The 26,225-nt window shown below is 46.0% G+C and overlaps 2 long non-coding RNA genes across 2 annotated transcripts in view; one reads left to right on the top strand and one right to left on the bottom strand.

Annotated features, from left to right (window-relative positions):
* Positions 1-1,785: 1,785 nt before the first annotated feature.
* Positions 1,786-4,883, bottom strand: LOC134987116 (uncharacterized). Its single transcript, XR_010192847.1, has 2 exons — positions 4,505-4,883; positions 1,786-1,950 (listed from the first exon to the last, which is right to left on the bottom strand). It is a non-coding gene; the product is annotated as an uncharacterized LOC134987116 (long non-coding RNA).
* A 68-nt stretch (positions 4,884-4,951) lies between these two features.
* The window catches only part of LOC134987127 (uncharacterized), a 154,503-nt gene continuing 133,229 nt past the window's right edge, over positions 4,952-26,225 (top strand). The window contains exon 1 of the long non-coding RNA XR_010192862.1: positions 4,952-5,068. This is a non-coding gene — a long non-coding RNA (uncharacterized LOC134987127). The remainder of the gene's footprint in view (positions 5,069-26,225) is intronic.

A 26,225-nucleotide genomic window follows, 5' to 3' on the forward strand; every position in this document is an offset into this window, starting at 1 on the left:
CTGCCGCAATGTGTAAAATGGGGACCTGTGCACTATAAAAGGGGGCACATGGCTGGGCACTATAAAAGGGGGAACATGGCTGGGCACTTTAAAAGGGGGCAGATGGCTGGGCACATATAAGGCAGGTGGAGCGGTAAATTTTGGATAGACCTACAGATACAACCGGCCCTTTGATGGGGACCAAACTGCTGATGCGGCCCCCGATGAATTTGAGTTTGACACCCCTGATGTAGTTGAACACGCTGGCAGGGCATGTGACGCATACTGTAGGGCATTTGATGCACATAGGGGAATATTGGGCCTAATTCCGAGTTGATCGCAGCAGCAATTTTGTTAGCAGTTGGGCAAAACCATGTGCACTGCAGGAGGGGCAGATATAACATATGCAGAGAGAGTTAGATTTGGGTGGGGTGTGTTCAAACTGAAATCTAAATTGCAGTGTAAAAATAAAGCAGCCAGTATTTTACCCTGCACAGAAACAAAATAACCCACCCAAATCTAACTCTCTCTGCACATGTTATATCTGCCCCCCCCTGCAGTGCACATGGTTTTGCCCAATTGCTAACAAACTTGCTGCTGCAATCAACTCAGAATTACCCCCATTGTCCAATAGTATCTCCTTTTTTCAAATTTTCTGGTAATCTGGTGTTTTAGTCTGACAGTTTGTTTTACTATTTGTTTTTTTTTTTGGTGGGGGGGCCGAAAACTATTGCCTTGCCCCGGGTGACAAAAAACCTAGTTTCTGCCCTGACCCCTACCCCCCTAACCCGAATTTTCTCTTCCTTCAGCCTGACCCTAACTCTCCCCAATGATGCCTAACCCTAGCCCTCCCTCCCTGCAGCCTAACCCTCCACCCCTTAGTGCCTAACCAAGCGGTTCTCAAACTTTTTGGAATCACAGCACCCTAGAGTATCATACTTTTTTCACGGCACCCCTAGACAAAAAGTTTCTTATTTAGAAATTTAAAAAGATATATTAAATTAAGTAAATTGTGTTTATATGTCATCCTTAGGTTCAGTTGTGTGATGAGGGAAAAGATTTGCTTCTGTTTGTCCACATATTTTATGATTGACAGCCACCAGTACTTGTTTTGCCTATTACATGGACCATAAATAATATAAATTGGTCCTGGTCCACCAGTCCAAGGCACCCCTGCAAGTGTCCCAAGGCACCCCTGCAAGTGTCCCAAAGCAACCCTGCAAGTGTCCCAAGGCACCCCAGGGCGCCACGGCACACAGTTTGAGAACTACTGGCCTAACTCTAACACTTCCTCCGTGCAGCCTAACCCTGACCTTTCCCCGCAACCTAACCCTATACCTTACCCCCCACAGCCTAAACCTAAGCTCCACCACCCCCCGCAACCCAAACCTAACCCACCTCAGCATACTTGTGATTAGGATGTCGGTAGTCGGGATTCCAGCAACGACATTGTGATCCATGACAGGATCCCAGCATTGACCTTCTGACCAGTGTCGGGATTCCGGCAACTGTATTCTGAATGCTGGCATCCCAACCAACGGTATGCTGATTGGATCTCATTCCGGCAAGACCCTCATCAGGGGGCAGATGTATTAACCTGGAGAAGGGATAAAGAAGTGATAAACCAATGATAAGCACAAGGTGATAAAGCACCAGCCAATCATTACGGATTTGAAAAATGAGTTAGGAGCTGACTGGCTGGTGTGTTATCACCTTCCACTTACCACTGCTTTATCCCTTCTCCAGGCTTAATACATCTGCCCCAATGTCTCCTACCTATAAGAGAAGCCACACAGATTTCTCCAGTGAGGTTCAAACACCTTTTTAATAGCTCTTGGGGAGAAAGTTTCAGGAGATAAACAGAACTGAAGATATTTTGGGCACATTTTTCATGTTGGATGGAATTTATTTTTCTACACAGAGCGGACGTCATCCTACAGCCAGCAGCCAGCCTCTTGTTGCCTGGAGTATCTGATAAACAGAAAACAATCAATTATGCTCAGCTTCATGGCAAATGTACAAACAAAATGGATAATTTGCTTATATCGAATTTAGATTTAAAGTTTTAATTGAATCACAGTAACAAGTTAGCTTTTATCTTTCTTATATAAAAGTCGGCAAACATTATTGCTTATTGGCGGCTATGGTTTACTGTAACTGTTAAACCTAAATGTCATGTAATATTTGCTATTGATAACAATACATAGAACGCACCCAACTGTGAAATGACTATGGTGGTCATTCCGAGTTGTTCGCTCGCTAGCTGCTTTTAGCAGCATTGCAAACGCTAGGCCGCCGCCCTCTGGGAGTGTATTTTAGCTTAGCAGAATTGCGAACGAAAGATTAGCAGAATTGCTACTGAATAATTCCCTGCAGTTTCTGAGTAGCTCCAGACCTACTCACAGATTGCGATCAGCTCAGTCCGTTTAGTTCCTGGTTTGAAGTCACAAACACACCCTGCGTTCGGCCAGCCACTCCCCCGTTTCTCCAGACACTCCAGCGTTTTTCCCTGACACGCCTGCGTTTTTTAGCACACTCCCTGAAAACGCCATTTTGCTGCCCAGAAATGCCCACTTCCTGTCAATCACACTACGATCACTCGAGCGTTAAAAAAACGTTGCTCGAGCTTGTGCAAATCTCCAAAGTTTTGTGTTAAATTACTAAGCGCATGCGCGCTGCGTACCATGCGCATGCGCATTTTCCACCTAATCGCTGTGTTGCGAAAAACGGCAACGAGCGAACAACTCGGAATGACCACCAATGATGGGCCAAATGTAATAGCCGTTGAGATAGACCATAGATGTAAGATGGCAATTAGTTTAAAAGGATGGCTGTGACTTTAACCACTTAACTGACGATATTTTTCTCCAAAAACCGCTCCGAAATTGTTGGGTTTTTTTTATTAGTGAATTAGGTGAAGAACATGAATTTAACCCTATCCAAAATGATCTTAGTTGAAAAACTAAAAAATATATATATATATATTTTTTCCCCCAAACATCGAAACATCGATCGGGAACAACGCGACCATCGGAAACATTGCGACCATTGCGGCTTTCATTTTGAAAGCCGAGATAGCCTCCAGGTACACAGGGGGGCTGGGGGGGTTAATTTACACTCCCCAGTGGCTGTTATTGTCTGCAGCTGCTGGGTGGGGGATCCTGCCGTGCTGAGCGATCAGCAGTGATCAGCAGCTCGGCAGACACGGGGAGAGTGCGGGGAGTCAGAGGGACCTTCCAGTCCCTCTGACAGCAGCAGCGGAGGGAAGTTTCTCTTCCCTGTCGCTGCTAACACTGTTTATCTGACTGGTTGTATCCTGTGTGACCAGGTCAGATAGAGCACTTGCAGGCATGGTCGCATCTGATGCGACCATGCCAGGCAAGTGGTTCAAGTAATTACTGCTTTAAGGGCCTAATTCAGCATGGATCGCTATCCAGAGAATTCACAAACTGAGCAATTATTGAACGACTGCGCATGCGTAGAGTTCACATTGCGCACGCACGATGGGTAATAGTGACATACGACAATGCATATAGATTGTAATCGCAATGTAGCCACTGTCTGACTGACAGGAAGACAGCGTTTCTGGGCAGAAACCTGACATTTCCTGGGTGTATCAGAAAAAAACGCAGGCGTGTCCAGGCGTTTTTAGGGAGGGTCTCTGATTCAGCACAGACCACTTCCAGGACGTCTCAGGCGCAGATTCAGACCTACTTACATTTGCTCAGACGGCAAAAAATCTTTGATGTTCTGGAAACTGCGTATGCATCTACGAATGGATAGCGATCTTCGATGCATTCGCAAGCTTGCATGGGGAGTTTTTTTTTCCTTTCGGGGCAGCGCCCTTCTGCTTGCAATTACTCAGAATAACGATCCATGCTGAATTAGGCCATAAATCTAGTGAATATCTCACCAGAATTGTGATGGCTCCCAAAAATTGCAGGCTATGACATTTGGCCCTATGTGCTTGCGTAGACACACACATGTTCTGTTAGTTTTTGTGTTCATACAGTACAATGTAAAAAGTGAAGTAATAGGGTACAATACATTTTCAGAATGACAGTATTTCCCTGTAATTCTGAGTCATACACAAAAATGAGTAGCACAAGTGTAATAAATAATATCTAAAACACTAAGGGGAAGATTTATTAATGTTTTTTTTTTTTTTTTGCTAAAATAATGTGAAAAAGGGTGTTCCATTTGAATGTGTTAAAGGGCTTTCGGAGCAGTTTTCATGAAAAACTGCTCCAACCCCTTTAGTTCTCATTTTTTTAATGGGAAACGCGATATGGACGAATTTGAGAATTACGTCCGCTTCGGCTGATGTAATCACAGGGCTCACTGCGATATGCATCCTTCTGTACAGCTTTCTCTGCCCCCACCAGAGAAAACTGTGGGGACCCGGATCTGGAGATCAGCTATGTGTGTCTGATGGACATACAATCTGATCACTGTATAAAAAAAATAAAATAATAATAATAATAATAATAATAATAATAATAATAATAATTCTTTTTAAATATACTTAAATTCCTCGGTGATCATTGCTCCTGTGTTCTCCTCCAGCTCCAGTCATGTGATCTCTGGCTTCTGCACTGTGATCTAGGTCATCTGACCAGGGCCGGATTAACAATGGGGCGTATGGAGCTGCAGCTCCAGGCCCACTCTCCAAAATAGGCCCACTGCATCCGCCCATAGATGTCCATGCTGCTGTAAACAGGAAAAACAAATTTCCTCCTACTGCAGCCTACAGCGTCAGACCCGTCCCCTCCAGCATCACATCCTTCTTGTGCACATTCGGGGGGGGGGCACCAAGGCACGTATAGTGCACCATTGTAAGTTCCGGGATGTAGCCCGCCCCCTGTACTCAAGCCACGTCGCTCAGTGATGGGCGTTTAAGCTCCGCCTCCTGGTGATGTCATCTGTCAGTCACCGGGAGGGCCAGCGGAATGTGACAAGGGGGCGTGGCCTAACGGAACGTGATATCCGCGCAGCAGCCCATGATGAACCTACTCAGGTACCCGGCGTCCAAGGCTGAGGAGGTGGCTATTTTTTGTAGCTGGGACCGCGGGACGGGAGGAGGCAGGTAGTAGGTACCCTGGATCTGGAAATGTGTGTGTGTGTAGTAGGGGTGTGTGTGTGGAGGGGGGATGCGTGATTAAAAGATGAAAGCCCTGTATGTCCAGGGCTCCCCTACAAATTGCCCCTATATATGGTATATACAAAAGGGGTTTCCCCCCACCCACCGCATCACACTGCAAAGAAGCCCCTGTTTATATACAAGAGGGGGAGTTGTTGCTCCCTCTCACAGCAAAAAGTCCCTGCTGTCAACCCATGGGTAGTGTTTGCAAAGAGAGGGTGCAGGGTTAGGGGTAGTGTGTGCAGGGTGCGGGTGCAGGGTTAGGGGTAGTGTGTGCAGGGAGCGGGTGCAGGGTTAGGGGTAGTGTGTGCAGGGAGCGGGTGCAGGGTTAGGGGTTGTGTGTGCAGGGAGCGGGTGCAGGGTTAGGGGTATTGTGTGCAGGGAGAGGGTGCAGGGTTAGGGGTACTGTGTGCAGGGAGCGGGTGCAGGGTTAGGGGTAGTGTGTGCAGGGAGCGGGTGCAGGGTTAGGGGTAGTGTGTGCAGGGAGAGGGTGCAGGGTTAGGGGTAGTGTGTGCAGGGAGAGGGTGCAGGGTTAGGGGTAGTGTGTGCAGGGAGCGGGTGCAGGGTTAGGGGTAGTATGTGCAGGGAGCGGGTGTAGGGTTAGGGGTAGTGTGTGCAAGGAGCGGGTGCAGGGTTAGGGGTAGTGTGTGCAGGGAAAGGTTGCAGGGTTAGGGGTAGTGTGTGCAGGGAGCGGGTGCATGGTTAGCGGTAGTGTAGTGTGTGCGGGGAGAGGGTGCAGGGTTAGGGGTAGTGTGTGCAGGGAGCGGGTGTAGGGTTAGGGGTAGTGTGTGCAGGGAGCGGGTGCAGGGTTAGGGGTAGTGTGTGCAGGGAGCGGGTGCAGGGTTAGGGGTAGTGTGTGCAGGGAGCGGGTGCAGGGTTAGGGGTAGTGTGTGCAGGGAGCGGGTGCAGGGTTAGGGGTAGTGTGTGCAGGGAGCGGGTGCAGGGTTAGGGGTAGTGTGTGCAGGGAGCGGGTGCAGGGTTAGGGGTAGTGTGTGCAGGGAGCGGGTGCAGGGTTAGGGGTAGTGTGTGCAGGGAGCGGGTGCAGGGTTAGGGGTAGTGTGTGCAGGGAGCGGGTGCAGGGTTAGGGGTAGTGTGTGCAGGGAGCGGGTGCAGGGTTAGGGGTAGTGTTTGCAAAGAGAGGGTGCAGGGTTAGGGGTGGTGTGTGCAGGGAGAGGGTGCAGGGTTAGGGGTGGTGTGTGCAGGGAGAGGGTGCAGGGTTAGGGGTAGTGTGTGCAGGGAGCGGGTGCAGGGTTAGGGGTAGTGTGTGCAGGGAGCGGGTGCAGGGTTAGGGGTAGTGTGTGCAAGGAGAGGGTGCAGGGTTAGGGGTAGTGTGTGCAGGGAGCGGGTGCAGGGTTAGGGGTAGTGTGTGCAGGGAGGGGGTGCAGGGTTAGGGGTAGTGTGTGCAGGGAGCGGGTGCAGGGTTAGGGGTAGTGTGTGCAGGGAGAGGGTGCAGGGTTAGGGGTAGTGTGTGCAGGGAGCGGGTGCAGGGTTAGGAGTTGTGTGTGCAGGGAGCGTGTGCAGGGTTAGGGGTATTGTGTGCAGGGAGAGGGTGTAGGGTTACTGTGTGCAGGGAGCGGTTGCAGGGTTAGGGGTAGTGTGTGCAGGGAGCGGGTGCAGGGTTAGGGGTAGTGTGTGCAGGGAGAGGGTGCAGGGTTAGGGGTAGTGTGTGCAGGGAGCGGGTGCAGGGTTAGGGGTAGTGTGTGCAGGGAGCGGGTGTAGGGTTAGGGGTAGTGTGTGCAGGGAGCGGGTGCAGGGTTAGGGGTAGTGTGTGCAGGGAAAGGTTGCAGGGTTAGGGGTAGTGTGTGCAGGGAGCGGGTGCATGGTTAGCGGTAGTGTAGTGTGTGCGGGGAGCGGGTGCAGGGTTAGGGGTAGTGTGTGCAGGGAGCGGGTGTAGGGTTAGGGGTAGTGTGTGCAGGGAGCGGGTGCAGGGTTAGGGGTAGTGTGTGCAGGGAGCGGGTGCAGGGTTAGGGGTAGTGTGTGCAGGGAGCGGGTGCAGGGTTAGGGGTAGTGTGTGCAGGGAGCGGGTGCAGGGTTAGGGGTAGTGTGTGCAGGGAGCGGGTGCAGGGTTAGGGGTAGTGTGTGCAGGGAGAGGGTGCAGGGTTAGGGGTAGTGTGTGCAGGGAGCGGGTGCAGGGTTAGGGGTAGTGTGTGCAGGGAGCGGGTGTAGGGTTAGGGGTAGTGTGTGCAGGGAGCGGGTGCAGGGTTAGGGGTAGTGTGTGCAGGGAAAGGTTGCAGGGTTAGGGGTAGTGTGTGCAGGGAGCGGGTGCATGGTTAGCGGTAGTGTAGTGTGTGCGGGGAGCGGGTGCAGGGTTAGGGGTAGTGTGTGCTGGGAGCGGGTGTAGGGTTAGGGGTAGTGTGTGCAGGGAGCGGGTGCAGGGTTAGGGGTAGTGTGTGCAGGGAGCGGGTGCAGGGTTAGGGGTAGTGTGTGCAGGGAGCGAGTGCAGGGTTAGGGGTAGTGTGTGCAGGGAGCGGGTGCAGGGTTAGGGGTAGTGTGTGCAGGGAGCGGGTGTAGGGTTAGGGGTAGTGTGTGCAGGGTTAGGGGTAGTGTGTGCAGGGAGCGGGTGCAGGGTTAGGGGTAGTGTGTGCAGGGAGCGGGTGCAGGGTTAGGGGTAGTGTGTGCAGGGAGCGGGTGCAGGGTTAGGGGTAGTGTGTGCAGGGAGAGGGTGCAGGGAGCGGGTGCAGGGTTAGGGGTAGTGTGTAAAGGGAGAGGGTGCAGGGTTAGGGGTAGTGTGTGCAGGGAGCGGGTGCAGGGTTAGGGGTAGTGTGTGCAGGGAGCGGGTGCAGGGTTAGGGGTAGTGTGTGCAGGGAAAGGTTGCAGGGTTAGGGGTAGTGTGTGCAGGGAGCGGGTGCAGGGTTAAGGGTAGTGTGTGCAGGGAGCGGGTGCAGGGTTAGGGGTCGTGTGTGCAGAGAGCGGGTGCAGGGTTAGGGGTAGTGTGTGCAGGGAGCGGGTGTAGGGTTAGGGGTAGTGTGTGCAGGGAGCGTGTGTAGGGTTAGCGGTAGTATAGTGTTTGCTGGGTGCAGGGTTAGCGGTAGTGTAGTTGTGCAGGGAGCGGGTGCAGGGAAAGTGTAGTGTGTGCGGGAGCGGGTGCAGGGGAAGTGTAGTGTGTGCAAGGAGCGGGTGCAGGGAAAGTGTAGTGTGTGCGGGGAGCGGGTGCAGGGAAAGTGTAGTGTGTGCAGGGACCGGGTGCAGGGGGAAGTGTAGTGTGTCCGGGGAGCGGGAGCAGGGGAAGTGTAGTGTGTGCTGGGAGCGGGTGCAGGGTAAGTAGTGTAGTATAGTGTGTGCTGGGAACGGGTGCAGGGTTAGTAGTGTAGTATAGTGTATGCAGGGAGCGGGTGCAGGGTAGTATAGTGTGTGCGGGGAGCATGTGTAGGGTTAGCGGTAGTATAGTGTATGCTGGGAACTGGTGCACGGTTAGCGGTAGTGTAGTGTGTGCAGAGAGCAGGTGCAGGGAAGTGTAGTGTGTGCGGGGAGCGGGTGCAGGGTTAGCGGTGGTGTAGTGTGTGCAGATAGCGGGTGCAGGGGAAGTGTAGTGTGTGCGGGGAGCGGGTGCAGGGTTAGCGGTAGTGAAGTATGTGTGGGGAGCGGGTGCAGGGGAAGTGTAGTGTGTGCAGAGAGCGGGTGCAGGGTTGGCAGTAGTGTAGTGTGTGCGGGGAGCGGGTGCAGGGTTAGAGGTAGTGTGTGCGGGGGCGGGTGCAGGGGAAGTGTAGTGTATGCGGGGAGTGGGTGCAGGGGAAGTGTAGTGTGTGCAGGGAGCGGGTGCAGGGGAAGTGTAGTGTGTGCAGGAGAAATGTAGTGTGTGCGGGGAGCGGGTGCAGGGTTAGCGGTAGTGTAGTGTGTGCAGAGAGCAGGTGCAGGGGAAGTGTAGTGTGTGCGGGGAGCGGGTGCTGGGGAAGTGTAGTGTGTGCGGGGAGTGGGTGCAGGGGAAGTGTAGTATGTGCGGGGTGCAGGGGTAGTGTAGTGTGTGCGGGGAGCGGGTGTAGGGTTAGCGGTAGTGCAGTGTGTGTGTGAGGAGTTTGTGCATGGGTAGTGTAATGTGTGCGGGTGTAGGGTTAGCGGTAGAATATTTTTTACATGGTTGTGGCATGTTAAAAAAAACCTGAAAATGCATATTCGAAAAAACCATAGCAGTAGATGCTCATTGATGAGTTTAGTCATAGGATAGCATTATATAAATGTATTTTTTAAATGTTCTGGGGAAAAAATTCCCATGTGGCTTGGACTGCCACCACTAACAGGTCTACGGATGGTGTAATGGTTAGCTTTTACTGCCTTACAGCAGTTAGGTCATGGGTTTGATTCCCACCACGGCCCTAACTGTGTGGAGTTTGTATATTCTCCCCATACTTGCATGGGTTTCCTACTGCCACAATCCAAATATATACTGGTAGGTTAATTGGCTCGTAACACAAAAATAAACCATAGTTAGGTAGTGGATAGCTATGCTCTCCATGGTGCTAGCCAGACCACACTGCACAGACCACACCCCCATATCAGTAGTCACACCCTCAACATGCTGGTCCTACCCCCTGCAGCGGCGCCCAGTAGGCCCTTTATAAATTACAGCTCCAGGCCCATGAGGACCTTAATCTGGCACTGCATCTGACGCTGTAAACCAGCATTGCAGCAGTTTGCAGTGTCAGATGACCGGGTCACAGTTCAGGAGCCAGAGATCACATGACCGGAGCCGGAGGAGCACACTGAAGCACCGATCACCAGGTAAGTATGTGGGGAAGGGGTGTTAGTGTCTCAGGGGGTAGTCGAGATTGGGGGGGGGTCGATTCTGGGGTGGCGGTAGAGGCGATGTCAGTGGCAGTGCATAAGCAGCACACACTCGAGGTATTTTTCACAAAAAATACCCAGATAGTGCTGCGGAGTGGCTTCGCATGCGATCATTGATATATCCGTGTGATGTAGTATATAATTGCATTGAGGATTTAGGGTCTTAGTCAGATTTGTTAGCAAACCAAAAGCTAGCAATAGGGCAAAACCTGCAGAGAGCTTTAGATTTGGTTGGGGTGTGTTCAAACTGAAATCTAAATTATAGTGAAGAAATTAAGCAGCCAGTATTTATCCTGCATTTTAACAATATCACCCACCCAAATCTAACTCTCTCTGCACATGATACATCTGCCCCACCTGCAGTGCAACATGGTTGTGCCCAATTACTAACTTTTTTTGTTTGCTAACAAACCTCAATAACCCCCTTGGTCGATTTTATCACCTCACATCACCGTCCTTAGATGCGGATGGTGATAAACTGGCCTTAAGACACTTCTCCACATTATCTACCTCCAAGGCCTTATACATCTCCCCCTTAGTAAATTATTTATTAGGGAAGAGAGATGACTATGGTTTAGATAGGAAGAGCACTGTGTGTCTAAACAGAAGTCATATGTAATGCATACTTACCGACATTAAAGATCTCCTCTCTTGGATATGCCCATATAGGAGAAGCAGGTGGGCTGAGATGGGGGTGGGACTATGCTAATCGTGTCATTAGGTCCCACCCCCTTGTGATGTTAGTGTATTAGAATGCTGAATATTTGTAGACACTCCCTTACTAATATGTGTTAGCCTGAATCTTCAGTGATGGTCCCTTGGACCAGGGGGATGCTGGGAAGTGGGTGGTCCAGTGTGCAGTGTGTCTGGAGTTGGTGATGGAATAAAACAGCACAGCAGTGAACTCACATGTCTCTGTATCCTTATGACTGGATTTACAAATATATGAACAAAACATGGTGTCAGAAGAAGTTTAACTTGGACTGCTAGTGCTCTCAGAGTGTGAAAGAATCCTGCAGCAGTCTGTCAGGCTGTGATACTCAGTGTCTGCAAAGCCTGCCGTGTGCTCCTCTCTTCAAACAGTGAGTAACCATGGATAAACTAGCTCCTCCAACTGGCATGCTGATGTCTGGTAACTTGTCTGAAAACTGGAAAAGATTTAAGCAAAGGTTTAATATATATCTTGCTGCATGTGGAGCTGATACAGAGGCTGACAAAACTAAGGCATCCATTTTCCTCCATGTGATAGGAGAGGATGTGCTGGACATTTATAATAGTTTTCAGTTTGATGAGGGGCAGAATATGGTGCTATCTTCTATAATGCAAAAGTTTGAAGATTACTTTGTGCCAAGGAAAAATGTGACATATGAAAGATATAAGTTTTTCACATGTGATCAGAAGTCTGGAGATGGATTTGATCAGTATGTTACAGAGCTGCAATCACTCAGTAAAACCTGTGAGTTTGGTGATTTAAAGGATTCACTGATTAGAGATCGTATTGTCTGTGGAATACCTGATAATGGACTCAGAGAGAGACTGCTGATAGAGCAAGATCTAACACTAGATAAGGCAGTGACTATGTGCAGATCTGCAGAAATAACTAGATTTCAAGCCAAAACGTTACACAAGGAAGTTGATGGTGCTGTCCATGTAGTGCAGAAAACAGAGCCAAGCAAACCTCCATTCTCAAGAATGAAGCAGTCTAAGCCACAGTCTAATAAGGAAAGTGTAGTAGATGTGGAAATGCTCACAATCCTAAAATGTGCCCTGCTTATGGTAAAACCTGCATGAAATGTGGTAGACTAAATCACTTTGCCAAATGCTGTAAAATGAAAATTGACATAACCACAGTGCATGCTGTTAAACAGAGAATTATTTATGGATTGCATTGAACTTTGCAGTGCAGATAAAGAATGGATTGTCCCTTTAACTGTGAACAAGATTGTCATTCCCTTTAAGCTTGATACTGGTGCACAGGTGAATTTAATATCATTTCAAGACTATAAGACTTTTAGAGTAAAACCTAAAATTCATCCAGCCAAAGTGAAAGTTACAGGGTACACTGGGGAGGAAATTCCTGTGAAAGGTACATGCTTAGTGACACTGAAATATAAGGGACAACAGTTTAAAAAATCTCTACTGATTGTGGATAAAAATGTGCAACCGATTCTAGGATTAAGTTCCTGTGAGAAACTAAGCTTGCTAAAGAAAGTTTTTATGGTGACATCATAAGTAGAAGATGACTGCAAATCGATGTTTACAGAATACAGAGACTTGTTTGAAGGTCTAGGTTGTTTGCCTGGAGAGCATAAAATAAATATAGACACGCAAGTTTCTTCAGTGATACACCCCTGCAGAAAAGTGCCGTTTGCGCTGAGCGAAAAACTGAAACAAGGGTTAAATCGCATGGAAGCCTTGGGTGTGATACAGAAAGTTGATGAGCCTACTGAATGGGTAAGCTCCTTAGTAATTGTTGAAAAGAAAAATGGACAACTCAGAATATGTCTAGACCCCAGAGATTTAAACAAAGCTATTAATCGAGAACATTTCAAACTACCAACCAGAGATGAGATCATGTCACAATTTGCGGGAGCAAAATGGTTCAGTAAATTGGACGCATCTTCAGGATTCTGGCAAATGAAGCTAGATGAGGCCAGCTCAAAGCTTTGTACATTTAATACACCAGAAGGTAGATACAGATTTCTTCGACTACCATATGGAATATTGTCTGCTCCAGAAGTATATCACAAAAAGATACACATGATTTTTGAACATATTCCAGGTGTTGAAACAATGATGGATGACATTATTGTTTGGGGATCTACATAGGAAGAACATGATTCTAGATTGAGACAAGTAATGGAACTTGTCAAGAAAGTGAATCTAAAGCTAAACAAGGACAAATGTGAATTTGGCGTGAATACACTTACCTTTATGGGCGACGTGGTCTCGGATCAAGGTGTAAAACCAGACCCAAGGAAAATATCAGCCATAGTGAACATGGAATGTCCTAACAACAAAGACGTCAGAAGATTCCTAGGAATGATTACTTAGGAAAGTTTATTTCTCAACTCTCTGAATGAACAGCCTCTCTTAGATGGTTGTTGGACAAAGATAACGAGTGGATGTGGTCACATGAACAAGAAGAAAGTTGGCAAAACTTGAAACAGATCATTACAGAACAACCATTGCTAAAATTCTTTGATCCTGCGAAAAGAATAAGAATTTCAGCAGACGCTTCGCAATTTGGCCTAGGCTCAGTGCTGTTACAAGAACATGAGGATACATGGCAACCAGTAATCTATGCATCAAGAGCAAGTGCTGAAACAAGGTATGCTCAGATAGAAAAAGAACTTCTAGCAATCACATATGCATGTGAGCGATTTCATCAGTTTGTGTATGGTCAAACATTTACAGTGGAAACTGACCACAAGCCATTGGTAGCTATCATGACTAAATCATTACATGACTGTCCCATGAGAATTCAATGAATGCTTATCAGACTACAGAAATATGATGTGCACTTGCTGTACTGTCCCGGCAAATACATGTACATTGCTGATACACTTTCTCGTGCTGTGGACAAAAGTGAAGGTTCCAAAAGTCTGATGGATGAAGAGATAGAAGCTTATGTTAATTTGATTGTAGCTTCTCTACCAGTGTCTCTTGCAAGACAAGAACAGATTAGGAAAGAAACTGAGACAGATGACACAATGGAAGTGTTGAAAGATATCATTCTGAAAGGTTGGCCAGCAGAAAAACGTGCGTGCCCGCTGTCTATCCATGATTATTGGATGTACCGCAGTGACCTTACAGTTGTCGATGGTATTATTTACAAAGGCAATAGGTTTGTAATACCTGCACGACTAAGAAAAACGATGCTGTGCAAGATACATGAAGGCCACTCAGGAGAAGAAAAATGTAAGCGGAGAGCGCGTGAAGTTATGTATTGGCCAAGAATGAACCAAGACATAGCACAGACTACAGCTACATGTGAATTATGTCTTCCGTAAAAAACCGAAACAACAAGTTGAGCCACTGAGTCCTCATGCAGTGCCAGAGAGACCATACCAGAAAATTGGCGCAGATTTGTTTGATTGTAATAGGAAAACATACATTGTTGTGACTTATTATTACTCTAACTACCCTGAGGTGAAGACACTACATACAACTACTAGTATAGCCGTAATCAATTGCATGAAGTCAATGTTTGCAAGGCATGGTGTTCCTATGGAAGTGTTCACTGACAATGGTCCTCAGTTTTCCAGTGCTGAATTTAGACAATTTGCTGATGAGTGGGAATTTGTCCATACTACGTCAAGTCCCCACTATCCACGCTCAAATGGGTTGGTGGAAAGTTCAGTAAAAACTGTAAAGAGTCTCATGAGAAAAGCTCAAGAAGGTACAGAAGATTTCTACAAAAGTCTTTTAATCTACCGCAGTACACCTTTACAGAATGGACTTTCTCCTGCACAAATGCTGATGGGAAGGAGGATTAGAGCAAATCTCCCGATACATGATGAACTGCTTAATACACATAACTCGGCGTTGGTCAGACTAAGGAACGTCAACAGGCAAAACAGAAACTGTTCCATGACAGGCGAACAAAAAGCTTATCTGATCTAAAATCGGGTGACCAAGTCCGTCTCAGAGATCACGAGAAAGGTATTTGGGTGCAGAAAGGTATTGTGCAAGCACAAGTAGCACCAAGATCTTATACTATACGTACAGAGCGTGGAACGGAAGTAAGAAGAAATCGGGTGGATTTAAGATCTCAACCTAACCATAATGAAGACAACATGACTGAAGAATACCCTTCATCTGACATGTATGATGAGCCTCATAATGGTGAACAAACCACAATTCTAGAAAGGTCCAACATGGTAGATGAAACACAGACTGTGTATGAAAGACCCAAAAGGGAAATACGCAGACCTGAGAGACTCATTGAAATGTGTTAGATGATGTTCTTAATATGACGTTGTTAATTGTTGCATTGAAGCGTACAGGACTTATCTTTAAAGAAAAGAGGATGTGATGTTAGTGTATTAGAATGCTTAATATTTGTAGACACTCCCTTACTAATATGTGTAAGCCTGAATCTTCAGTGATGGTCCCTGGGACCAGGGGGATGCTGGGAAGTGGGTGGTCCAGTGTGCAGTGTGTCTGGAGTTGGTGATGGTAATAAAACAGCACAGCAGTGAACTCACATGTCTCTGTATCCTTATGACTGGATTTACAAACATATGAACAAAACACCCCTCATGAGAAAATTGCATAGGGGTGGGGTCGAATGACGCTATTGAAATAAGTCATTAGGAACCGCCCCTTATTAGCCATATTATTCTCAGCATTCTGCCCACTTCTCCATGAAGTGGGCAGAATGTGGGAGGGGTGCCTACTCTTCCGAGCGTGCGGGGGACAACCCGAAAAATCAGGTGTCTCCCGCAGAAAACAGGAGAGTAGGCAAGTATTGTGCCTACTGAATTATAGAGCAACTCCATGAGAGTATGTGCTACATATGTACCTTATAATACAAATTATATTAAATAAATCACCAGCAGTGGTGGAGAACGAAGATGCATTGAGGGTGCCATTTATAAGTAAAAGCATTTGTGAAAAACGCAGATGCATTACCATCCATATATATTGTAAGCAAGTGGGCATGGAAGACGTAATGAGGACAGGGTGGGCAGATAGCAGTTAAAAAGGCAGGTGATACATGCAGGAGAAAGGATTACAGACATGAAGAAAGCAGGCAGGGGTCGCATGAGGCAAATATTGTGGTGGCAAGCATTATTTTATAGATGGGGAAATTCAGAATAGAAACTATTTTACTTCAAAGCTGCATAAAAAATTCTAAAAGCAAAATAATAACAAAAAAGGTTGAATAGTAAAACTCATACAGTATAATGTATAATGTATAAGATGTTCTCTAGTGCTTGCTGAAGTGCTAGGCCGGGAAAGTAAGCTGCTGGAGGAAGAGTCAGGAGCTGAGCTCTGGGGAGAAAGAAGAAAGCGCCACCAGCAGAAAACATTAGCTAACAGAGAAAGACATCCTGCAGACAGAAACAAACAGCAGCTTAAAGAAATTGGATGGGAATAGATAAACAAGTAAAAAGAGACAGCGATAGAGAATAAAGAAACAGGACATTGACAAATAAAAGTGCAATGAAGAGCTGATCCACAACCAGATGGAAAATGTGCATAAAGACTGTCACGCTACATAACAGCATATTCAATAACCAAGATAATTACCGCATTGGACAAATTCAATTAGCCGGGATTAACCCGCACTTTAACTCCTGAGGGTAAACTTTTCTTTGCAGCTTCAGGAACTGAAAGTAAAGTCACCATCGGGGGTTAACGCAAGGGGAAATCCTATCGATTCTGCAGTTTACAAGGAATCAGTGTTTCTGCAAATTTATTCCTGATTTAATTGAATATAATTAACTAACCTTTCCCCCGCGCTGCAAGTTAATTACTCGACTGTCAACATTCAGATTATTGACATCAGATTTTTTACTATTTTAGCCTAACCATAAAACTAACCAAACCCTAAACCTAACCCTAATCCTAAATGTAGCACTAAAATGCTATGTTGACATTTTGACTGTCGACGTGCACAATTCCGGCATAATAGACCTGTTGACATTATAACCATGTTGACATTTTTTGTATAATGACCATGTCAACTGTTTTGTATGCCGACATGTTACATGTCACCATAGCATTAAAGTCGACATTCCGTCGACATTCTGAGCATATTGACATTCTGGCTAGATACCATTCTAATCACTAAACTACACATTTAGGGGCCAATTCATAGTCACAGGCAAACCAGTTTTGGGGACCGATTTTTCCATTTCCGTAGCTGAGTGTATGCATCTGTGGGCAATTCAGAGTCACACGCAACTCAGCCACATTTACACTTGCAATTGAAGGGGTGTAACTGGGTGGTTATTGGGCAATTGCAGGTACAGTAGGCAATGTTTAGCAATGGTGTTTTTCAGGGCGCATCCACAGATGTGTGCAGTGTTGTGCACATGCAAAGCTGTGTGCCTCTTTTCAGTTGGATCTCCTGGAGCAAGGATAGGACTGGAGTAGGTGCACACTGATGATGACTATGAAACCAGGTGTAGGGAGAGTGGTGGGGATGTGCAGTAGCATAGACGTGTACAACCCTGCATACAATTAATATACATATTTCGTTCTGTGCATGCAATATGGGTGTAAATACGGAAGGCTTGAGTTCAACTCTGCATTAGCCCCTTATTCAAATAATAATTTCACCCTTATTGGAATAATGATGTCATTATTTTATTGCTGCTCTTTGGGTGCGTTTCTTCTTTGTTTAGTTGACGTTGTCTTTTAAGATGTCTCTCACTCTGTCCAAGCAAGCAATGAAGAACTTAAGACTTTGAAATTAAAGTAGGTAATTCCCCTTGTTATTAAATCAAACAGCAACCAATAAAGTGAGAAAACCCAGAACACTTCCCTGTTATATAAGTAGTTATTTATAATTTTAATCAGCATTCACTCACTCTTTCCCCAATCTTTAAAATTAATGTCCTAAGCTTTGAAGCTCTGTGGTGTTTGAAGGGATATTATTTAGGGCTCTCAAATATAATTTCCTGAGGCAAGCCATATGCAGTGGATAAGATCCAGGCAACGTCCTACTGATCTCTAGGTAGACTAGATTATTTCTGTATTTTGTATGGAAAAAAACAAGTACTAAGATGGAGCATTTGCCTTTTTTTTTTTTTTTTTGCCAGCAATAAAAGTATTTAAGATTTAATCTGATTTATTTATTTTTTAAATTCTATTCCTAACAGAACATTTTCATTTGATGGAATGTTTGAAACCGCATTATTGTTGTAAATACGTCCTACTGATCTCTAGGTAGACTAGATTATTTCTGTATTTTGTATGAAAAAAAAAGTACTAAGATGGAGCATTTGCCTTTTTTTTTTTTTGCCAGCAATAAAAGTATTTAAGATTAAATCTGATTTATTTATTTTTTAAATTCTATTCCTAACAGAACATTTTTATTTGGTGGAATGTTTGAAACCGCATTATTGTTGTAAATACACAAAACAATTCAGATTTTAATTTGTTGTTCCAAACATTTAGCTAATTACATTATACAGAATTCAGTACATTTGCAATTTTGATACTGCAAATACTACAATAAAAGTCTATTACTTGCTCCCTATTATATTGTCTCGTAATCTGCGTTTTATAAATTATGGGTTATTGAATGTGTTTCTGTAAAATAAAATATAATTTTATTGTGACTAAGACGAGTTATTATGTCATATTGGCAGTGAAAGTGGGACCATATGGCTGTGCGTGTAGTACTGAGAGGGAAATGTCATCACCATATAAAACTATGTCTCTGAAACATAAAGTAGAGATTGCTATTTGCTTTACGAGTGGTAAAGGCTACAAGGAACTACATTGCAAAGCGCATTAATGGAAACCATTTTAAGTCAGGAATAGATTCCAAAATAAGATAAGAATTCTCTGTGCTGTGAGACGGATCTCTTTGCATGCACCCAGATGCAATATTACGCATTATTGCGGATCGCCTTCCTATTGGGAGTCTTTGCCAGTTCTGTCTTTCCTGGCATTTTAGGAGTGAGTAGGGTGACAACAATGTGATCACATGGAGCATTTCGAGGGGGAAAGTCGTGGGTGCGTAGCATGACTTCCTAGCTTTTCTGAGTAATGCGTATGGGGAAGTCACACTTGTAGGCTGATCACCACAGTTTGGCATAGGTGCAAATACTGATACTCATGTTGGCAGATGTGGACAGAAAAACAGTGGGCGGAGTGGCAGGAAGCTGCATGGATTATCGCATTACCCCTATGCATCCTCACTTTACCCCTATGAATTATTATTATTATTATTATTTATTATTATCCTTTATTTATATGGCACCACAAAGGTACCTCAGTGGCTAACTAAAGGACCATACACACTTGCCGAAAAAATGAGTGACGTCGCTCATTTTCCCCCTCCCTGAGCGATGTCGCTCATTTTATCGGCAAGTGTGTATGCTGCCAGCGATGACCGATGCGTGGCCCTGCGGGTCGGCAACGATCGTCGCTGTCGCCAGTGCATGCATGCAGGATCTGGACTGTCGTCCACGATGAGCGGTCATATCGCTCAGTGCTTACAGTCTGCCGCCCACCGGCCGGCCCGGGAAGGGAAACATTAGACAACGTCGCTCACAGAGCAACATTGTCTAATGTGTACGGACCTTAAGTATATAAACAAATAAGCGAAACAGAAGAAGAAAAACAACAACTTACAGTATAAGACAATGTAGGTCAAGTACATGGCATATAAACATTTCTGCATCAATGGATCCTTATATTGCTCCTACTGTTCGCATTACCCCTACGGATCCTAACCAGTATCGAGGAGCGCAGTACCGACCCCACACATGCGGAGTAGAAGAGGAGCAGAAGCTTCTGTGGGATGTTGAACTTCCTTGGTTGCCTGAGGAAGAACAACCATTGCTGCACTTTCCCGACAGTGGCGTCAGCGTTGGACCCCCATTTAAGGTCCCGGGAGATTGTGATCCCTAGGAACTTGAATGAGTTCACTTGCGATACCACACTGTCAGCAATCGTTAGCGGAGGTGCACTAGCTGACTTCTTCCTGAAGTCCACTATCATCTCGACAGTTTTGAGGGGGTTGAGCTCAAGGATGTTGTGGCTGCACCACTGGGCCAGCTGGTCTAATTCCCATCTATAGGGCGATTTGTCCCCATCCATGATGAGGCTTATGACGGTGGTGTCGTCTGCGAATTTAATGATCTTTACTGATTGCGCCTCTAAGGTGAGGTCATTTGTGTACAGGGAGAAGAGCGGGGGTGAGATGACACAGCCCTGAAGGGCCCCTGTACTAATGGACCGCGCTTGAGAGGTGAATTCTCCTGCTTTCACCGCCTGTGTCCTATCTGTCAGGAAGTCTACTATCCAGGAATAGGTAGCTTCTGGGACCCCTAGGCGAAGTAATTTGGGGTGGAGTATGCGGGGGACGATTGTATTGAAGGCCGAGCTGGAACCGACAAGCAGGATCCTCGCGTAGGTACTGGGAATGTCTAGGTCAGGTGTGGGGTAACTTTTTTCTACCAAGGGCCATTTGGATATTTATAAAATCCTTCGGGGGCCATACAATTTAATTATCAACTTTAAAATTACCCTGCCCCCTGTAGTTATGCCTCTTAGAGGTACTGAGTGTGCGCGCTGAAGGCACGTGCGTGCCAAAAAATGGGTGTGGACAATGAAAATGGGATGTTATACACATGCCCCCAATAGTGCAGTGCCAGATATACTATGCCAGTGCAGTGCCAGATACACAAATGCCCCCACAGTGTAAGACCACTCACCGCTGCTGCAGCTCCGTCTGGCAGCGACGTGTTTCAGCTGTCGGGTCAGGGCAGGGAGAAGAGTGCGGCTATGTCAGGCTGCGGCGTGTAGGACCTCAAGCCAGCTGCCGGTTCGTGAGCCAATCAGAGCTCGCGGACCAGAAGTGGTGGCTCCTGATTGGCTGCCCAGTCCGTGAGCTCTGATTGGCTCACGAACCGGCGGCTGGTTTGAGATCCTACTCGCCGCTGCCGGACATAGTAGCTGTGCTCTCCTCCCTGCCCTGACATCTGAGACACGCCACCGCCGGACTGAGCGACGGCGTGTCTCGCTGACAAACTAGCGGGTGGTCTAGGTGCTGTAGAATGTAGTGCAGGCCCAGGTTGACTGCATCCTCCACACACCGAGTTGGGAGGTATGCAGCCACTTTAAGCAATATGTACTATAATATCCTACAAGGTATTTTTAAAGCGTTAATTATTTACAAGGCAAAACCGACCTGCTTTAAAAATACGTGCAGACTAGCACAAAATCCTAAACCGCACGCAACTTTCAGGATATTACATATTGGTGGTCATTCCGAGTTGTTCGCTCGCTAGCTGCTTTTAGCAGCACTGCACACGCTAGGCCGCCGCCCTCTGGGAGTGTATCTTAGCTTAGCAGAATAGCGAACAAAAGGTTAGCAGAATTGCTACTAAATAATTCCCTGCAGTTTCTGAGTAGCTCCAGACCTACTCCTACACTGCGATCACCTCAGTCCATTTAGTTCCTGGTTTGACGTCACAAACACGCCCTGCGTTCGGCCAGCCACTCCCCTATTTCTCCAGCCACTCCTGCGTTTTTTAGCACACTCCCTGAAAACAGCCAGTTTCCGCCCAGAAACACCCACTTCCTGTCAATCACACTACGATCACTCGAGCGATGAAAAAAACGTCGCTCGAGCTTGTGTAAATCTACAAAGTTTTGTGTGAAAGTACTTAGCGCATGCGCGCTGCATACCATTTTTGCCATTTTTTACTTAATCGCTGCACTGTGAATATCGGCAGTGAGCGATCAACTCGGAATGACCACCATTGTCCCTTGTGCCTGTTTCAGATTAAGACCATGAATTAGGAATATAAACCAGCAATGACAAAGAAGAGTATCTCAACTTCACATTGAGAAGCTAAATTACAATAAGAACTATTCTATATGTCTATTAAAAAAAAGGATGGAACACAGTTTGTTTGGATAGTTGCTGTAAATGAGAAATCCCTTTAGATGGATGTAGTGATGGCAGGAACTATTACAATGATTATCTGTTTTTATCATAATAATAATAATAATAATAATAATAATAATAATAATAATTTTATATAGCGGTCTTTCTCCAACAGGACTCAAACAGATATTATGTAGATATTGTAGCTTTTACTTTTACTCATATTACAGTATCTATCACTTTATGATAGATGTATAGCAAAATAGACAAGTAGTTCGATTAATAATGGCATAGTTTCATTATTATCTAGATCTTATCACAACATCACAAAGAGACACAGTTGAAATGATTTAGGACACTTTACACATTCGGTTAATATTATACATTGTAGTTCATATTAATCATATTATGCAGTGTTACAATTTGGAGGTTTATATCACACTATCTTGAGGATCACAGATGCAATCTAAACTCTTGTGTTGAAAAAAAATGCACAATTATTCCTACAGAAGGATATTAAAAGTATATTTGAATAAAATAACCAAAACCTAATAAATATTATGGTCTTGTAAGGCATTGGTCAAAAGCACTACGCTAATAGGCCCTAAAGAATATGCGGGAGAATTAACACAGAAATATAGGAATATTTACACATCACCATTTTTGTGTCACTCAAAATGGACAATCCAGTCATCAATCACAGCACATACAGATAACTCATCTCTGAACCTCAGGCCAAATACACAAGAAGGATATACCAGGGTGAATCCTGAAATATGACGTACACTATTGGATTGGACACAATAAAATGAATATCTTTTACAGATTAGATTAATTATATGGAGATATATACACTGTGATATGCATTTTACATTCCTCACTGGGACATTGTAAAATAGATTATAACAACAAAATGAAAGAAGTCTAACCTCAAACAGTGGGGCAGATGTATTAACCTGGAGAAGGCATAAGGAAGTGATAAACCAGTGATATGTGCAAGGTGATAAAGGCACCAGGCAATCAGCTCCAGTATGTAAATTAACAGTTAGGATCTGATTGGCTGCTGCCTTTATCACCTTGCACATATCACTGGTTTATCACTTCCTTATGCCTTCTCCAGGTTAATACATCTGCCCCAATAAGATTAGTGTGTAGTGTGTTGCTTTAGTAAAATCTTTTGTTTTCTGCTACTGAATAGCACTATGCTGACTATATCAGTCACTATATGGCACTATGATGCTGTTCATACTTAAATTGAGGACCGCTGTCAATCTTATTCCCAGTTTCATTAGTGGAGGCATTATGTATGTGGAAGCTTGGACGCGCACCCCAATGGCTTCCACTGGAAGGGATATGGGACAGCCCTAGGAGAGGAGGACCAGATACTATTGGAGATGGGGGGAAGTGCAAGATTTACAATGTAAGTGAGAGGGCAAAGGGATACGGGCAGCCTGGATAGAGCCGCTACAGAGTAGCGGAGGGCACAGAGGGGGCCCGACTGATCAGATCGGAGACCTAGATGACCTGGCATATACTGCATCCATTACACTAGTTTCTATGTAAATGGCCATAGCTGCAATCTATCAAAATAGAAGACAGGCCTAGATTGCTCACATGCTCTTTAAAAATATTGATTCCTCAAATGAAATATATAGAGAGGGAAATAAGGGAGAACATAATTTTGAAATGATATATATGATATACAGATGGGTCCAGGTTTACCTTGGCCTTTAATAAGATTAACTGAGACTGGGAAGTCGGACATAAAGGGGGTACTGACGGGGGAGATGTGTGCTGAACAATCTTAACACAGACCGCTCAGCACACATCTCTCCCTCCGCTCAGCACAGTGCGATGTGCTGAGTGAGGGGACGGACGGACGGGGGGCCGCTCACTTCACACAGCGGTGAAGTGAACGACCCGCTAAATTGAGCCTTCATGCAGGCTCAATCTAGCACCGGCAATAGCCTCGCGCATCGCTATCGCTGGGGGGTATACACATGACAGATCCCTGCTTGAAATCTAAGCAATCTGACTAGATTTTAAACACGGATCTCTCCGTGTGTACCCCCCTTTAATCCCCTGCTGTAATGACTTAATCCCCTGCTGTATAGTTCTCTGTATTGTATTGCATCTGAGAACAATAGATGAAAGGATTATGTAAATTAAACATGAAACAACTGGTGCCAAATATAAAAATGTTTATGTATTATGCTTTATATTGCGGAAGGTCTAGCTATGGAGGAGGCTTCTGAGGAGGAGGGGCTATTAATAGACCAACCCCCAAGGAGCCATTAATAGTCCAACCACCAATCCTGACTTGTGTGGGCAAAGAAGCCGACTTTGTGGAGTAGAGTTGGATAAATTAAGGGGATTTCCACTGAACTGTGGTTTTCAAGGAGGAGAACCACCTTCTATGTGCATATTCTATTTTTTTTGTAATGTCACATGTATGCATGACGCTGTATGCATTCGATGGGAAAGGTTACACAATCTATCACTGAATACTTATACTATACAGTATGTGTAAATTCAGAGATTATCTTGCATTTCTTAGTTTCTCTCTCATAATTTTAAAATTATGTAACTTTTTTAAAATAAACAACCAGATGTAATGCATCATCCAATCAAAGTCATCCACAAACTGTCAGTTGAAACGTCAATTTTGCAAGATACAGTATATGCTTATTACAGTTTATCTTCACTAAACATCAGTAGGACACATATAGTAGTCTTATCATTAGTGCATTTTGACCCATGGGAGGAGACATTTGTCATATTTCTATAGTACTTTCAAGCCACTTACACTCACTTACAAAGCCCGCAAACATCCCAGTCCCATTTACATCTCTAACCTCATCTCCATTCCCACTCCTGTCCACCCTCTTTACTCCACAAATGAATGCAGCCTCTCCTGCTAACTGATTACTTCCGCCCATACTCGTCTCCCAGATTTTGCACATGCTGCTCCCTATCTCTGGAATTCTCTCCCGCTCCACATCAGACTGTCTACCTCTCTACAACATGTCACGATCCAGGTAATTCTTTATCAGTATTTACCTTCCAAATGTCTCCTGAGACTGTCCCAGTGTTCCAAGCCTGGATTCCATCTGCACTGTCTGTGTGCAGGACGCTGCATCTCATTGTCTCTAATCTCCTTACTGTGATTCTGGCAGCATCAGGGTTAAGTTTCACATGCAAGTTACAAACAATCTTTCCCTCCAAAAGCTAACATGGGCGCAGCCATGTTTTCCTAATCACGTGATACCTTTCAGCCTATCAGCTGCACTCTGCTCTCAGCCTGATTACCCAGCAGCTGCACTCTGGTCTCTGGTTAATCAGCCAGCCAATCCCTGTTTCCCAGCTGGTATAAATATCTTGTTCCGGGGGTGGAAAGATGGCAGTGCTTCAATTGTCTTCAGTGATTCCAGTGTGCAGTTCTTCCATAGACTTTCTCTGCTGTACAGCCTGACTCTGCAGTGTCTACATTGCTCCCTGTGACTGGCAGTTACCTGAGACCGGCTTCCAGCTTCTAGCTTCCAGCGGTGCTCTGCCCTGCCAGTAACCATCGGTGTTCCGCCATCGATCCCCAGTAACCATCGGTGTTTCGCCATCGATCCCAAGTCACCATCGGTGTTTCGCCATCGATCCCAAGTCACCATCGGTGTTTCACCATCGATCCCCAGTAACCATCGGTGTTTCGCCATCGATCCCAAGTCACCATCGGTGTTTCGCCATCGATCCCAAGTCACCATCGGTGTTTCGCCATCGATCCCAAGTCACCATCGGTGTTTCACCATCGATCCCCAGTCACCATCGGTGTTCCGCCATCGATCCCCAGTCTCCATCGGTGCTCCGCCATCGATCCCAAGTCTCCATCGGTGCTCCGCCATCGATCCCAAGTCTCCATCGGTGCTCCGCCATCGACCCCAAGTCTCCATCGGTGCTCCGCCATCGATCCCAAGTCTCCATCGGTGCTCCGCCATCGATCCCAAGTCTCCATCGGTGCTCCGCCATCGATCCCAAGTCTCCATCGGTGCTCCGCCATCGATCCCAAGTCTCCATCGGTGCTCCGCCATCGATCCCAAGTATTTCTCTGAACTGTGATTCCTGTTACCTGTACCAAGTCATCCGTATTCCTCTGAACTGTGTTTAATAAACCTTTGAACTTTCCTTCGTTGTCTTGGTCACGCCTTCGGGCATTTGTTCTAAAGGTTCCCTGCTTGTCTAAGAACCCTGTACTGCCTCCCAGGTACACATATACCTCAGCCCCTACAACTGAGGCTTCCCCCTGGTCAGCACCAGCCCTCAGTTGTGACAGTAAGCACTGCCCTAATGGATCCGGCCGGAGACCAGGTCCAAGCGACCAGGCCGATGCAAGAACTTGCAGCCTGCCTTGAACGTCAGGAGACTGCACAGGGCCATGTGATTCGCTGTCTCCAGGATCTCTCCTCTCGGCTGGATGGAATACAAGTAACCCTCCGTGGTTCAGGGGCGTCCAGTGTGCCGACTGCAGTACCTTTGGTGGTATCCCCACCCACCATTCCTGTTTCTGCTCCTTGTCTCCATTTACCGACACCTGCCAAGTTTGATGGTTCCCCAAAAGCCTGTCGGGGTTTCCTAAAGCAGTGTGAGATATATTTCGAGTTACAACCTGGCAGTTTCCCAACTGACCGCACCAAGGTTGCTTACATCATCTCCCTCCTCAGTGGCTCCGCCCTCGATTGGGTATCACCTCTATGGGAG

This window comes from Pseudophryne corroboree, chromosome 2 (genome assembly GCF_028390025.1).
Source record: "Pseudophryne corroboree isolate aPseCor3 chromosome 2, aPseCor3.hap2, whole genome shotgun sequence".
In the NCBI taxonomy this organism is placed as follows: domain Eukaryota; kingdom Metazoa; phylum Chordata; class Amphibia; order Anura; family Myobatrachidae; genus Pseudophryne; species Pseudophryne corroboree.